Here is a 13,768-nt window from a genome sequence, read left to right on the forward strand (position 1 = left end):
GACAAGCATATGCCCCTCAGGGTTGCCCCAGTCTCTCCATCTGCAGAGTGGTGGTCATTCTCCCATCTGCTTCCTAGGTCTGTCGGCCTACGAGCAGCTCCATGCCTTTCCACCTGGGGCCGATATCACGTGGAGCTTGTGCGCTGAGACTTCAGAAAGAAAGATTCCATCCAGGGCTGACACAGCACAGAATGGGGCAGAACGAGGCCTGGATGTGCCGTGGTACCCAGGAAAAGGCACTCCCCCTCCTGACTGTTTTGAGACCCCGCATCCAAGTTGGAGGACCGAAAGGAAGACTCGAAGGTCTCCCTCTCTTATAGAAAAGAGTAGCCAAATTTCTGCTCCTCTGTTTCCATTGAGATTCTGTTCAAGTGTCCCAGCTCGGCTTCTGCGGGTGGCTGAGCTTCTAATGGCTCCCTGCGTTCTTGTCTTTTCCTCTCCAAACCTTCCGTCCTTTTCCCCCTTCTGGGGTGGAAGGGCGCTGTCATTGCTTCTACCTTCGAGGCAGATTGAGGAAAAGTCTGGACCGTCGACTCCTTTCCTCTCTTTGGTTCCGTGTCTCTCTCTGGCTGTGTCCCTCTCTTTTCCTTTCTCAGTTCCGTCTGTGTCTTCCTCTTTCTCTCTCGTGTGTGGATGGATGGATGCTAGGGATGCACATGTATATGATTAGATGAGGGTTATGTTTTAGGGATAGGTTAGAGGGAGAGAAAGGCTTTAGGTCGGAGTTGGTCATGGGGGAAGGGTCAAGGGTGGTGGTGGTGTTGTTTCTTGGAATCTGAGTGCTGTGCATTCTTCGTCTCTTTCCATATGAACCCCTTCTCAGATACACCACTTGCAAGGAGTCTCTCATGTTCTGTTTCCTATCTTTTGCATTTGTGAATGCTTAGCTTCTCTGTTGTGAAGAGGTTCCATTGGATGGAAACCCATGGGTGTACTTCGTGTACCTCTTTGCCTTACTTGAAGAGACCCATTTCGACCTCCGCCCAGCAAATGGCAAGGAGACTCTGATGTTAAGGAGCCTTTGACCTACGCTTCTTTCTAGCTATCTCATGACATCAGTCTTTAGGGTGAGGTTTTCCCCCTATATTGAGGTGGTATGAGATCAAAACCAATAGCGTTCTTCAGATGTAGCTGTCTGGTTTTCCCATGGACATTGATTGAAGAGGCTTTCTTGTTCCCATTTGGATATTCTCCCCTTCTGTGTCAGAGATGAGTTGACCATGGATGCTGGGGTTTGTTTCTGGACCCTCCACTTTATTCCATCGATCTGGATCTGTGTGTGTTGTTGTATTCCCAATAGCATACTGTCCTGCTGCTGCTGCTGCGGCTAAGTCACTTCAGTCGTGTCTGACTCTGCGTGACCCCATGGCCTGCAGCCTACCAGGCTCCTCCGTCCAGGACGTTTTCCAGGCAAGAGTACTGGAGTGGGTCGCCATTGCCTTCTCCGATACTCTCCTGAGGATCCTAGTTTGGTCGTCTAATTTCCTTTCACACAACCTTGGATGTCCGTATCGGGGCTTTTTCATCGGATTGTATTGACAGTTTAGGCTCTTTTCTGTCTCCGTACCCCTTTTGCAATTCTTTGTTCGGTGCGAAAATGCATTGGCATTTTGGGAGGAATAGCATCGAAGCTGTGGATTGCCTTGTGGGGCTGTGACATCATTTTCCCAATAGGAATTCTTTCAAGCCCTGAGCACAGCTTCTCTTTCCAGTGATTGGTGTGGGCTTGATCTTCCTTCTTCCATCTCTCGCCGTTTTGTGAGAACAGGTCCATCCTTCCCTTCTGGGTTAGATGGACTGCTGGGTATCACTTCAGTGAATGGCATTGTCAGTGGGGGTGATAATTCCCTTCTCGTTGGAAGACTTTGCTGTGAGTATTAGAAATGCAAGTGACTTCTCTTCCCCTTCCTCCCTGTCCGTCTCTCAGAGCCACCGGGAAACAGAGGCCTCATCCACGGTCACACAGGCCTGAGGGGGTGCAACTAGACTGTTGTTTCTTCAGGCCCTCAGTGCTGGACATCATCCGGGATCCTCTGTGTGTGTCTTCCTCAGTCTGGTGTCCCTTCAGACCTTTCCCTAGTTTTCACAGGCTTGTTGTGTTGGTGTTCTTTGTCTGTTTGGAGACACATCCTTGATAAGCTTTGTGTTTCCACTCATTCGTCTCGCGATGTATGACCTGTCTTTTGCTTTTGTCGTGAGGTATTTCCCACAGTAGATATCTTTGATTTTGCAAAGTCCACTGTATTCTCTGGGTTTTTTTTTTTTTTTTGTGGACTGGCTTTTAGTTTTGTGTGTGAAGACTCAAAGCACGTGTCCGGTTTCTGCTCATTGTTCTTCGAGATTTGTGACAAGTTTTCATGGAAAGTTTGTCTAGGGATAACTGGAAGTGAACTCGGTGTAAGGTGTCAAGTCTCCATCTCCATTCCTGTCATCCCCTGCAGTTTCCAATTCCCTGTTCCTGAGTGGTTTTAGAGACCTTGTGGGGAGTTTGGTTGCATTGGAGTTTGCATTTCCACCTTGATTCGATTCACACTGTTCTGCCCTCAGGGACACTGTCAAGGGGGAGTGAGGAGCAGCCTGCACTTCCAGCAGTGACCACACGGTGGGGCGAGTGCTGCTCTCCCCTCAGGGAGCCCCAGGCCACAGGCATCCCAGTGAGGAGCCAGCTCTGTGCTCAGCTGAAAGGAGTTAGTCTCTCAGGAGCCTCTGAGCCCTTGCCTTTGGATCACCCAGGGTGGGCATTTACTGGGACAGAAAAAATTGCCCTGAATTCCATGGACGGAAGAGCCTGGCTGTGTAGAGTTCGTGAGTTGCCGCGAATCAGACACAACTGAGGACACAAAAATTCTATAGATTAAAACACTTTTTGGGGGTGGGGGGGAGTGAAAGGGGGGGATGTGGGTTTTTTTGTCTTATATAATAGCCAAGGGAAATCTAGTTTAAACCTAAATTCACATAGACGGGAAAGGTATAGCTCTCCGTCACCCTATTAAAAAAAAAAAAAACTACTAAACTTTTCTGAAAGTTTATTTAGTAGCTTCCTTGAGCAGTTCATTGTGAAGCATTTTTTTTTTTTTTCTGTGACATTGGCCTCATTAAAAAGCACGGTTTGCCTTTACTGGATAATTCTGTTCATTGTGTTTGGTAATACTTGAGTTTCCTGGGGAGTATGGTCACATGACCTGGCCCTGGCCAATCGGTGCGTTCCACCTCCCTGGCCACTGTGATTGGCTCCGGGCTGGGGCAGTGCCCAATCGGGGCCCAGGGCCGGGCCTCCCGTTGGAAGCCAGGGGAAGACGAGCTGTCGTCCTGCTGGGGTAGGGGAAGGGGTGGGGCCGGGGGAGGTCAGGCTCCAGCAGTGGGAGGGGCGTGAGGCCCGCCTGCGGCAGTTGGTGACCTTCCTGCTCCCCTCAGGGCAGAGCCGCCGGCCTGAGAATGAGGGCGCTGCTGAGCCCAGGGCCTGGGATGGCCCGTTGCTGCTGTGGTCCCAGAGCTCCACCCGAGACCTGAGGGAAGCCGTCTGCCCGTGAGTCCTCTCCCGCTTGTCTGTCAGCTTGTTTGAACCATGCTGGGTTTTCTGCCCAGCTGGCTAAGGGGAGTCCCTGGAAATGCAAGGGTGTGGGTTTTGGCAGACTTCAGGGAAGACATGCCAGATGAGCCTGGGAGACTCCAGCTTAATCTGGATTCAGGAGATATCTCTTCGGGCCAGCTAGTAATTGTAGGATAAGCCTAATGAGTCTTCACAGGATGAAGAGAGTAACGTGCCAAGGTAGCAATCGATGTCCTCATTCGAGAGGATGAAGCTGGTGCTCAGAGAAGGGGGGAACTTGGCCACAGCAAGGAGGTGTGCACCCAGACAGAACCCCCAGATCCGGCCATTGGAGCTCAGGGAGGCCACTGGTGTGGCTTGTCCCTGTGGCAGGGGCCGAGGCACGCAGCCCACCCTGATTCCTGCGGGGGCCTGACTTGGGAAGTGCCATCTGGTAGCTTTGAGACTCACCAAACCAAATTGCACTGGAGAGAGGAGGGACACCTTCCTTCATCCACCCCCCACCCCCGCCGGATTCCCACATACCCTGACCCCTTTCTCCCGATTTCGGAGCCATTTCCAGAGTCCCGCTCATATGACCTCATTCGAAGTGCACTGTGGACGAGCTGCCATCTGCAGCTACTACCACAGCGGCCAAGGGCTTTAGCTCCCGACTACCTCCCTTCCTTTGGAACTTGGGGGCCCTCTACTCCCCACTTGCACACCACAGACCTTTGCTGAGGATTGTGGGGACCCTCACTCAGTTTGCAGTACGTTGTAGCCATCCCTGTCCTCTCTATACCTCCCTTGAAACTCAGCTTGTGAGCTCCTTTGGAGCAGCGTGGCCCACCTGGCTGCAACGGAAGAGACACAGCTGACAGTGAAACAACAGCTTAGATCTGAGACCCGGAAAGCTCTGTCAGAAGGGACCTCCCTCTTCACACCGTAGAGGCTGTAGGAGGCGCCAGGCTTTCGAACCAGTGCTGGGGCCAAAACGACTCCACAGCTGTTTTCCTTCCTGGGGAGGGTTCTGGCTCGAGTGGGAATGGCTCAAGTCTCCTAAGGTTCTGCAAGCCCACTGTGTGCAGATTCACGGTACACAGAGAGGAGAAGGTGGAGTCCTGCCCTGTAGGTGGTCACAGCTCACGGATGAGCCAGGCAGGCAGGCAGGCAGGGCATGAGAACACCTGAGCTGCCTTCATGAGTGAATGGTGTGGGGGCAGAGGAAGAGAAGCCGGTCTGCTCCCTCGTGTGGTGCCCCGGGCAGGTTGTCCCCAGAGGAAACCCTTACGACGGTGAGGACTATCACTGCTGTTTCCCAAGGGGTTCCGTCGGTGCGTGTCTTCCCCGGAGCGGTCAGGCCGTCTCTCAAGTACACGGGCCATGGGCATTGCCTCTCCTTGGAACTTCCCATGTGTTTCTCTTTTTTATGGAACAGTGATTTTCTAGAGGGGTTCTGGGCCACAAGGATGTTGGGTCATTTTCTAGCCTTCTGTCATGAAGAACGCTTTCCTGGGTGTTGGGGTGGTTTGTTGTTCCAGCTCCCTTTCTTGGCTTCTTTTGGGAGCTGGTGCAACAAGACGAGCTCAGCCTCTGCCTTCTGGCTGAGATGTCACCCTTGACACAGCAATGCCTGCCTGGAGATAATGATGGCAGTTGCCAAAAGGGCTTCGTTTGGCACATGGTATCTTGAAAGGACGTACACCGTCCTTTCAGATATCAAAGGCTAGTTCAAATGACGTACAAATGAGAACTCTCCAATGGAGTCTTACAGTAGTTGGAGAGTCCAAAAAACACTCATGAGTGGTGGTCATTCTCCCATCTGCTTCCTAGGTCTGTCGGCCTACGAGCAGCTCCATGCCTTTCCACCTGGGGCCGATATCACGTGGAGCTCGTGCGCTGAGACTTCAGAAAGAAAGATTCCATCCAGGGCTGACACAGCACAGAATGGGGCAGAACGAGGCCTGGATGTGCCGTGGTACCCAGGAAAAGGCACTCCCCCTCCTGACTGTTTTGAGACCCCGCATCCAAGTTGGAGGACCGAAAGGAAGACTCGAAGGTCTCCCTCTCTTATAGAAAAGAGTAGCCAACTTTCTGCTCCTCTGTTTCCATTGAGATTCTGTTCAAGTGTCCCAGCTCGGCTTCTGCGGGTGGCTGAGCTTCTAATGGCTCCCTGCGTTCTTGTCTTTTCCTCTCCAAACCTTCCGTCCTTTTCCCCCTTCTGGGGTGGAAGGGCGCTGTCATTGCTTCTACCTTCGAGGCAGATTGAGGAAAAGTCTGGACCGTCGACTCCTTTCCTCTCTTTGGTTCCGTGTCTCTCTCTGGCTGTGTCCCTCTCTTTTCCTTTCTCAGTTCCGTCTGTGTCTTCCTCTTTCTCTCTCGTGTGTGGATGGATGGATGCTAGGGATGCACATGTATATGATTAGATGAGGGTTATGTTTTAGGGATAGGTTAGAGGGAGAGAAAGGCTTTAGGTCGGAGTTGGTCATGGGGGAAGGGTCAAGGGTGGTGGTGGTGTTGTTTCTTGGAATCTGAGTGCTGTGCATTCTTCGTCTCTTTCCATATGAACCCCTTCTCAGATACACCACTTGCAAGGAGTCTCTCATGTTCTGTTTCCTATCTTTTGCATTTGTGAATGCTTAGCTTCTCTGTTGTGAAGAGGTTCCATTGGATGGAAACCCATGGGTGTACTTCGTGTACCTCTTTGCCTTACTTGAAGAGACCCATTTCGACCTCCGCCCAGCAAATGGCAAGGAGACTCTGATGTTAAGGAGCCTTTGACCTACGCTTCTTTCTAGCTATCTCATGACATCAGTCTTTAGGGTGAGGTTTTCCCCCTATATTGAGGTGGTATGAGATCAAAACCAATAGCGTTCTTCAGATGTAGCTGTCTGGTTTTCCCATGGACATTGATTGAAGAGGCTTTCTTGTTCCCATTTGGATATTCTCCCCTTCTGTGTCAGAGATGAGTTGACCATGGATGCTGGGGTTTGTTTCTGGACCCTCCACTTTATTCCATCGATCTGGATCTGTGTGTGTTGTTGTATTCCCAATAGCATACTGTCCTGCTGCTGCTGCTGCGGCTAAGTCACTTCAGTCGTGTCTGACTCTGCGTGACCCCATGGCCTGCAGCCTACCAGGCTCCTCCGTCCAGGACGTTTTCCAGGCAAGAGTACTGGAGTGGGTCGCCATTGCCTTCTCCGATACTCTCCTGAGGATCCTAGTTTGGTCGTCTAATTTCCTTTCACACAACCTTGGATGTCCGTATCGGGGCTTTTTCGTCGGATTGTATTGACAGTTTAGGCTCTTTTCTGTCTCCGTACCCCTTTTGCAATTCTTTGTTCGGTGCGAAAATGCATTGGCATTTTGGGAGGAATAGCATCGAAGCTGTGGATTGCCTTGTGGGGCTGTGACATCATTTTCCCAATAGGAATTCTTTCAAGCCCTGAGCACAGCTTCTCTTTCCAGTGATTGGTGTGGGCTTGATCTTCCTTCTTCCATCTCTCGCCGTTTTGTGAGAACAGGTCCATCCTTCCCTTCTGGGTTAGATGGACTGCTGGGTATCACTTCAGTGAATGGCATTGTCAGTGGGGGTGATAATTCCCTTCTCGTTGGAAGACTTTGCTGTGAGTATTAGAAATGCAAGTGACTTCTCTTCCCCTTCCTCCCTGTCCATCTCTCAGAGCCACCGGGAAACAGAGGCCTCATCCACGGTCACACAGGCCTGAGGGGGTGCAACTAGACCGTTGTTTCTTCAGGCCCTCAGTGCTGGACATCATCCGGGATCCTCTGTGTGTGTCTTCCTCAGTCTGGTGTCCCTTCAGACCTTTCCCTAGTTTTCACAGGCTTGTTGCGTTGGTGTTCTTTGTCTGTTTGGAGACACATCCTTGATAAGCTTTGTGTTTCCACTCATTCGTCTCGCGATGTATGACCTGTCTTTTGCTTTTGTCATGAGGTCTTTCCCACAGTAGATATCTTTGATTTTGCAAAGTCCACTGTAGTCTCTGGGTTTTTTTTTTTTGTGGACTGGCTTTTAGTTTTGTGTGTGAAGACTCAAAGCACGTGTCCGGTTTCTGCTCATTGTTCTTCGAGATTTGTGGCAAGTTTTCATGGAAAGTTTGTCTAGGGATAACTGGAAGTGAACTCGGTGTAAGGTGTCAAGTCTCCATCTCCATTCCTGTCATCCCCTGCAGTTTCCAATTCCCTGTTCCTGAGTGGTTTTAGAGACCTTGTGGGGAGTTTGGTTGCATTGGAGTTTGCATTTCCACCTTGATTCGATTCACACTGTTCTGCCCTCAGGGACACTGTCAAGGGGGAGTGAGGAGCAGCCTGCACTTCCAGCAGTGACCACACGGTGGGGCGAGTGCTGCTCTCCCCTCAGGGAGCCCCAGGCCACAGGCATCCCAGTGAGGAGCCAGCTCTGTGCTCAGCTGAAAGGAGTTAGTCTCTCAGGAGCCTCTGAGCCCTTGCCTTTGGATCACCCAGGGTGGGCATTTACTGGGACAGAAAAAATTGCCCTGAATTCCATGGACGGAAGAGCCTGGCTGTGTAGAGTTCGTGAGTTGCCGCGAATCAGACACAACTGAGGACACAAAAATTCTATAGATTAAAACACTTTTTGGGGGTGGGGGGGAGTGAAAGGGGGGGATGTGGGTTTTTTTGTCTTATATAATAGCCAAGGGAAATCTAGTTTAAACCTAAATTCACATAGACGGGAAAGGTATAGCTCTCCGTCACCCTATTAAAAAAAAAAAAAAAAAAAACTACTAAACTTTTCTGAAAGTTTATTTAGTAGCTTCCTTGAGCAGTTCATTGTGAAGCATTTTTTTTTTTTTCTGTGACATTGGCCTCATTAAAAAGCACGGTTTGCCTTTACTGGATAATTCTGTTCATTGGTTTCTTAGGGAACCTTGGTAATATTTGAGTTTCCTGGGGAGTATGGTCACATGACCTGGCCCTGGCCAATCGGTGCGTTCCACCTCCCTGGCCACTGTGATTGGCTCCGGGCTGGGGCAGTGCCCAATCGGGGCCCAGGGCCGGGCCTCCCGTTGGAAGCCAGGGGAAGACGAGCTGTCGTCCTGCTGGGGTAGGGGAAGGGGTGGGGCCGGGGGAGGTCAGGCTCCAGCAGTGGGAGGGGCGTGAGGCCCGCCTGCGGCAGTTGGTGACCTTCCTGCTCCCCTCAGGGCAGAGCCGCCGGCCTGAGAATGAGGGCGCTGCTGAGCCCAGGGCCTGGGATGGCCCGTTGCTGCTGTGGTCCCAGAGCTCCACCCGAGACCTGAGGGAAGCCGTCTGCCCGTGAGTCCTCTCCCGCTTGTCTGTCAGCTTGTTTGAACCATGCTGGGTTTTCTGCCCAGCTGGCTAAGGGGAGTCCCTGGAAATGCAAGGGTGTGGGTTTTGGCAGACTTCAGGGAAGACATGCCAGATGAGCCTGGGAGACTCCAGCTTAATCAGGATTCAGGAGATATCTCTTCGGGCCAGCTAGTAATTGTAGGATAAGCCTAATGAGTCTTCACAGGATGAAGAGAGTAACGTGCCAAGGTAGCAATCGATGTCCTCATTCGAGAGGATGAAGCTGGTGCTCAGAGAAGGGGGGAACTTGGCCACAGCAAGGAGGTGTGCACCCAGACAGAACCCCCAGATCCGGCCATTGGAGCTCAGGGAGGCCACTGGTGTGGCTTGTCCCTGTGGCAGGGGCCGAGGCACGCAGCCCACCCTGATTCCTGCGGGGGCCTGACTTGGGAAGTGCCATCTGGTAGCTTTGAGACTCACCAAACCAAATTGCACTGGAGAGAGGAGGGACACCTTCCTTCATCCACCCCCCACCCCCGCCGGATTCCCACATACCCTGACCCCTTTCTCCCGATTTCGGAGCCATTTCCAGAGTCCCGCTCATATGACCTCATTCGAAGTGCACTGTGGACGAGCTGCCATCTGCAGCTACTACCACAGCGGCCAAGGGCTTTAGCTCCCGACTACCTCCCTTCCTTTGGAACTTGGGGGCCCTCTACTCCCCACTTGCACACCACAGACCTTTGCTGAGGATTGTGGGGACCCTCACTCAGTTTGCAGTACGTTGTAGCCATCCCTGTCCTCTCTATACCTCCCTTGAAACTCAGCTTGTGAGCTCCTTTGGAGCAGCGTGGCCCACCTGGCTGCAACGGAAGAGACACAGCTGACAGTGAAACAACAGCTTAGATCTGAGACCCGGAAAGCTCTGTCAGAAGGGACCTCCCTCTTCACACCGTAGAGGCTGTAGGAGGCGCCAGGCTTTCGAACCAGTGCTGGGGCCAAAATGACTCCACAGCTGTTTTCCTTCCTGGGGAGGGTTCTGGCTCGAGTGGGAATGGCTCAAGTCTCCTAAGGTTCTGCAAGCCCACTGTGTGCAGATTCACGGTACACAGAGAGGAGAAGGTGGAGTCCTGCCCTGTAGGTGGTCACAGCTCACGGATGAGCCAGGCAGGCAGGCAGGCAGGGCCTGAGAACACCTGAGCTGCCTTCATGAGTGAATGGTGTGGGGGCAGAGGAAGAGAAGCCGGTCTGCTCCCTCGTGTGGTGCCCCGGGCAGGTTGTCCCCAGAGGAAACCCTTACGACGGTGAGGACTATCACTGCTGTTTCCCAAGGGGTTCCGTCGGTGCGTGTCTTCCCCGGAGCGGTCAGGCCGTCTCTCAAGTACACGGGCCATGGGCATTGCCTCTCCTTGGAACTTCCCATGTGTTTCTCTTTTTTATGGAACAGTGATTTTCTAGAGGGGTTCTGGGCCACAAGGATGTTGGGTCATTTTCTAGCCTTCTGTCATGAAGAACGCTTTCCTGGGTGTTGGGGTGGTTTGTTGTTCCAGCTCCCTTTCTTGGCTTCTTTTGGGAGCTGGTGCAACAAGACGAGCTCAGCCTCTGCCTTCTGGCTGAGATGTCACCCTTGACACAGCAATGCCTGCCTGGAGATAATGATGGCAGTTGCCAAAAGGGCTTCGTTTGGCACATGGTATCTTGAAAGGACGTACACCGTCCTTTCAGATATCAAAGGCTAGTTCAAATGACGTACAAATGAGAACTCTCCAATGGAGTCTTACAGTAGTTGGAGAGTCCAAAAAACACTCATGAGTGGTGGTCATTCTCCCATCTGCTTCCTAGGTCTGTCGGCCTACGAGCAGCTCCATGCCTTTCCACCTGGGGCCGATATCACGTGGAGCTCGTGCGCTGAGACTTCAGAAAGAAAGATTCCATCCAGGGCTGACACAGCACAGAATGGGGCAGAACGAGGCCTGGATGTGCCGTGGTACCCAGGAAAAGGCACTCCCCCTCCTGACTGTTTTGAGACCCCGCATCCAAGTTGGAGGACCGAAAGGAAGACTCGAAGGTCTCCCTCTCTTATAGAAAAGAGTAGCCAACTTTCTGCTCCTCTGTTTCCATTGAGATTCTGTTCAAGTGTCCCAGCTCGGCTTCTGCGGGTGGCTGAGCTTCTAATGGCTCCCTGCGTTCTTGTCTTTTCCTCTCCAAACCTTCCGTCCTTTTCCCCCTTCTGGGGTGGAAGGGCGCTGTCATTGCTTCTACCTTCGAGGCAGATTGAGGAAAAGTCTGGACCGTCGACTCCTTTCCTCTCTTTGGTTCCGTGTCTCTCTCTGGCTGTGTCCCTCTCTTTTCCTTTCTCAGTTCCGTCTGTGTCTTCCTCTTTCTCTCTCGTGTGTGGATGGATGGATGCTAGGGATGCACATGTATATGATTAGATGAGGGTTATGTTTTAGGGATAGGTTAGAGGGAGAGAAAGGCTTTAGGTCGGAGTTGGTCATGGGGGAAGGGTCAAGGGTGGTGGTGGTGTTGTTTCTTGGAATCTGAGTGCTGTGCATTCTTCGTCTCTTTCCATATGAACCCCTTCTCAGATACACCACTTGCAAGGAGTCTCTCATGTTCTGTTTCCTATCTTTTGCATTTGTGAATGCTTAGCTTCTCTGTTGTGAAGAGGTTCCATTGGATGGAAACCCATGGGTGTACTTCGTGTACCTCTTTGCCTTACTTGAAGAGACCCATTTCGACCTCCGCCCAGCAAATGGCAAGGAGACTCTGATGTTAAGGAGCCTTTGACCTACGCTTCTTTCTAGCTATCTCATGACATCAGTCTTTAGGGTGAGGTTTTCCCCCTATATTGAGGTGGTATGAGATCAAAACCAATAGCGTTCTTCAGATGTAGCTGTCTGGTTTTCCCATGGACATTGATTGAAGAGGCTTTCTTGTTCCCATTTGGATATTCTCCCCTTCTGTGTCAGAGATGAGTTGACCATGGATGCTGGGGTTTGTTTCTGGACCCTCCACTTTATTCCATCGATCTGGATCTGTGTGTGTTGTTGTATTCCCAATAGCATACTGTCCTGCTGCTGCTGCTGCGGCTAAGTCACTTCAGTCGTGTCTGACTCTGCGTGACCCCATGGCCTGCAGCCTACCAGGCTCCTCCGTCCAGGACGTTTTCCAGGCAAGAGTACTGGAGTGGGTCGCCATTGCCTTCTCCGATACTCTCCTGAGGATCCTAGTTTGGTCGTCTAATTTCCTTTCACACAACCTTGGATGTCCGTATCGGGGCTTTTTCGTCGGATTGTATTGACAGTTTAGGCTCTTTTCTGTCTCCGTACCCCTTTTGCAATTCTTTGTTCGGTGCGAAAATGCATTGGCATTTTGGGAGGAATAGCATCGAAGCTGTGGATTGCCTTGTGGGGCTGTGACATCATTTTCCCAATAGGAATTCTTTCAAGCCCTGAGCACAGCTTCACTTTCCAGTGATTGGTGTGGGCTTGATCTTCCTTCTTCCATCTCTCGCCGTTTTGTGAGAACAGGTCCATCCTTCCCTTCTGGGTTAGATGGACTGCTGGGTATCACTTCAGTGAATGGCATTGTCAGTGGGGGTGATAATTCCCTTCTCGTTGGAAGACTTTGCTGTGAGTATTAGAAATGCAAGTGACTTCTCTTCCCCTTCCTCCCTGTCCATCTCTCAGAGCCACCGGGAAACAGAGGCCTCATCCACGGTCACACAGGCCTGAGGGGGTGCAACTAGACCGTTGTTTCTTCAGGCCCTCAGTGCTGGACATCATCCGGGATCCTCTGTGTGTGTCTTCCTCAGTCTGGTGTCCCTTCAGACCTTTCCCTAGTTTTCACAGGCTTGTTGCGTTGGTGTTCTTTGTCTGTTTGGAGACACATCCTTGATAAGCTTTGTGTTTCCACTCATTCGTCTCGCGATGTATGACCTGTCTTTTGCTTTTGTCATGAGGTCTTTCCCACAGTAGATATCTTTGATTTTGCAAAGTCCACTGTAGTCTCTGGGTTTTTTTTTTTTGTGGACTGGCTTTTAGTTTTGTGTGTGAAGACTCAAAGCACGTGTCCGGTTTCTGCTCATTGTTCTTCGAGATTTGTGGCAAGTTTTCATGGAAAGTTTGTCTAGGGATAACTGGAAGTGAACTCGGTGTAAGGTGTCAAGTCTCCATCTCCATTCCTGTCATCCCCTGCAGTTTCCAATTCCCTGTTCCTGAGTGGTTTTAGAGACCTTGTGGGGAGTTTGGTTGCATTGGAGTTTGCATTTCCACCTTGATTCGATTCACACTGTTCTGCCCTCAGGGACACTGTCAAGGGGGAGTGAGGAGCAGCCTGCACTTCCAGCAGTGACCACACGGTGGGGCGAGTGCTGCTCTCCCCTCAGGGAGCCCCAGGCCACAGGCATCCCAGTGAGGAGCCAGCTCTGTGCTCAGCTGAAAGGAGTTAGTCTCTCAGGAGCCTCTGAGCCCTTGCCTTTGGATCACCCAGGGTGGGCATTTACTGGGACAGAAAAAATTGCCCTGAATTCCATGGACGGAAGAGCCTGGCTGTGTAGAGTTCGTGAGTTGCCGCGAATCAGACACAACTGAGGACACAAAAATTCTATAGATTAAAACACTTTTTGGGGGTGGGGGGGAGTGAAAGGGGGGGATGTGGGTTTTTTTGTCTTATATAATAGCCAAGGGAAATCTAGTTTAAACCTAAATTCACATAGACGGGAAAGGTATAGCTCTCCGTCACCCTATTAAAAAAAAAAAAAAAAACTACTAAACTTTTCTGAAAGTTTATTTAGTAGCTTCCTTGAGCAGTTCATTGTGAAGCATTTTTTTTTTTTTTCTGTGACATTGGCCTCATTAAAAAGCACGGTTTGCCTTTACTGGATAATTCTGTTCATTGGTTTCTTAGGGAACCTTGGTAATATTTGAGTTTCCTGGGGAGTATGGT

The 13,768-nt window shown here is 51.2% G+C and overlaps 1 long non-coding RNA gene across 1 annotated transcript in view; it reads left to right on the forward strand.

Annotated features, from left to right (window-relative positions):
- The window catches only part of LOC145534150 (uncharacterized), a 694,441-nt gene that overhangs the window by 262,396 nt on the left and 418,277 nt on the right, over nucleotides 1-13,768 (forward strand). The window contains exons 35-36 of the long non-coding RNA XR_014074276.1: nucleotides 3,415-3,526; nucleotides 8,713-8,824. This is a non-coding gene — a long non-coding RNA (uncharacterized LOC145534150). The remainder of the gene's footprint in view (nucleotides 1-3,414; nucleotides 3,527-8,712; nucleotides 8,825-13,768) is intronic.

The sequence above is a fragment of the Giraffa tippelskirchi genome, chromosome 14 (assembly GCF_054371585.1).
Source record: "Giraffa tippelskirchi isolate mGirTip1 chromosome 14, T2T-mGirTip1v1.2.pri, whole genome shotgun sequence".
Classification (NCBI taxonomy): Eukaryota; Metazoa; Chordata; class Mammalia; order Artiodactyla; family Giraffidae; genus Giraffa; species Giraffa tippelskirchi.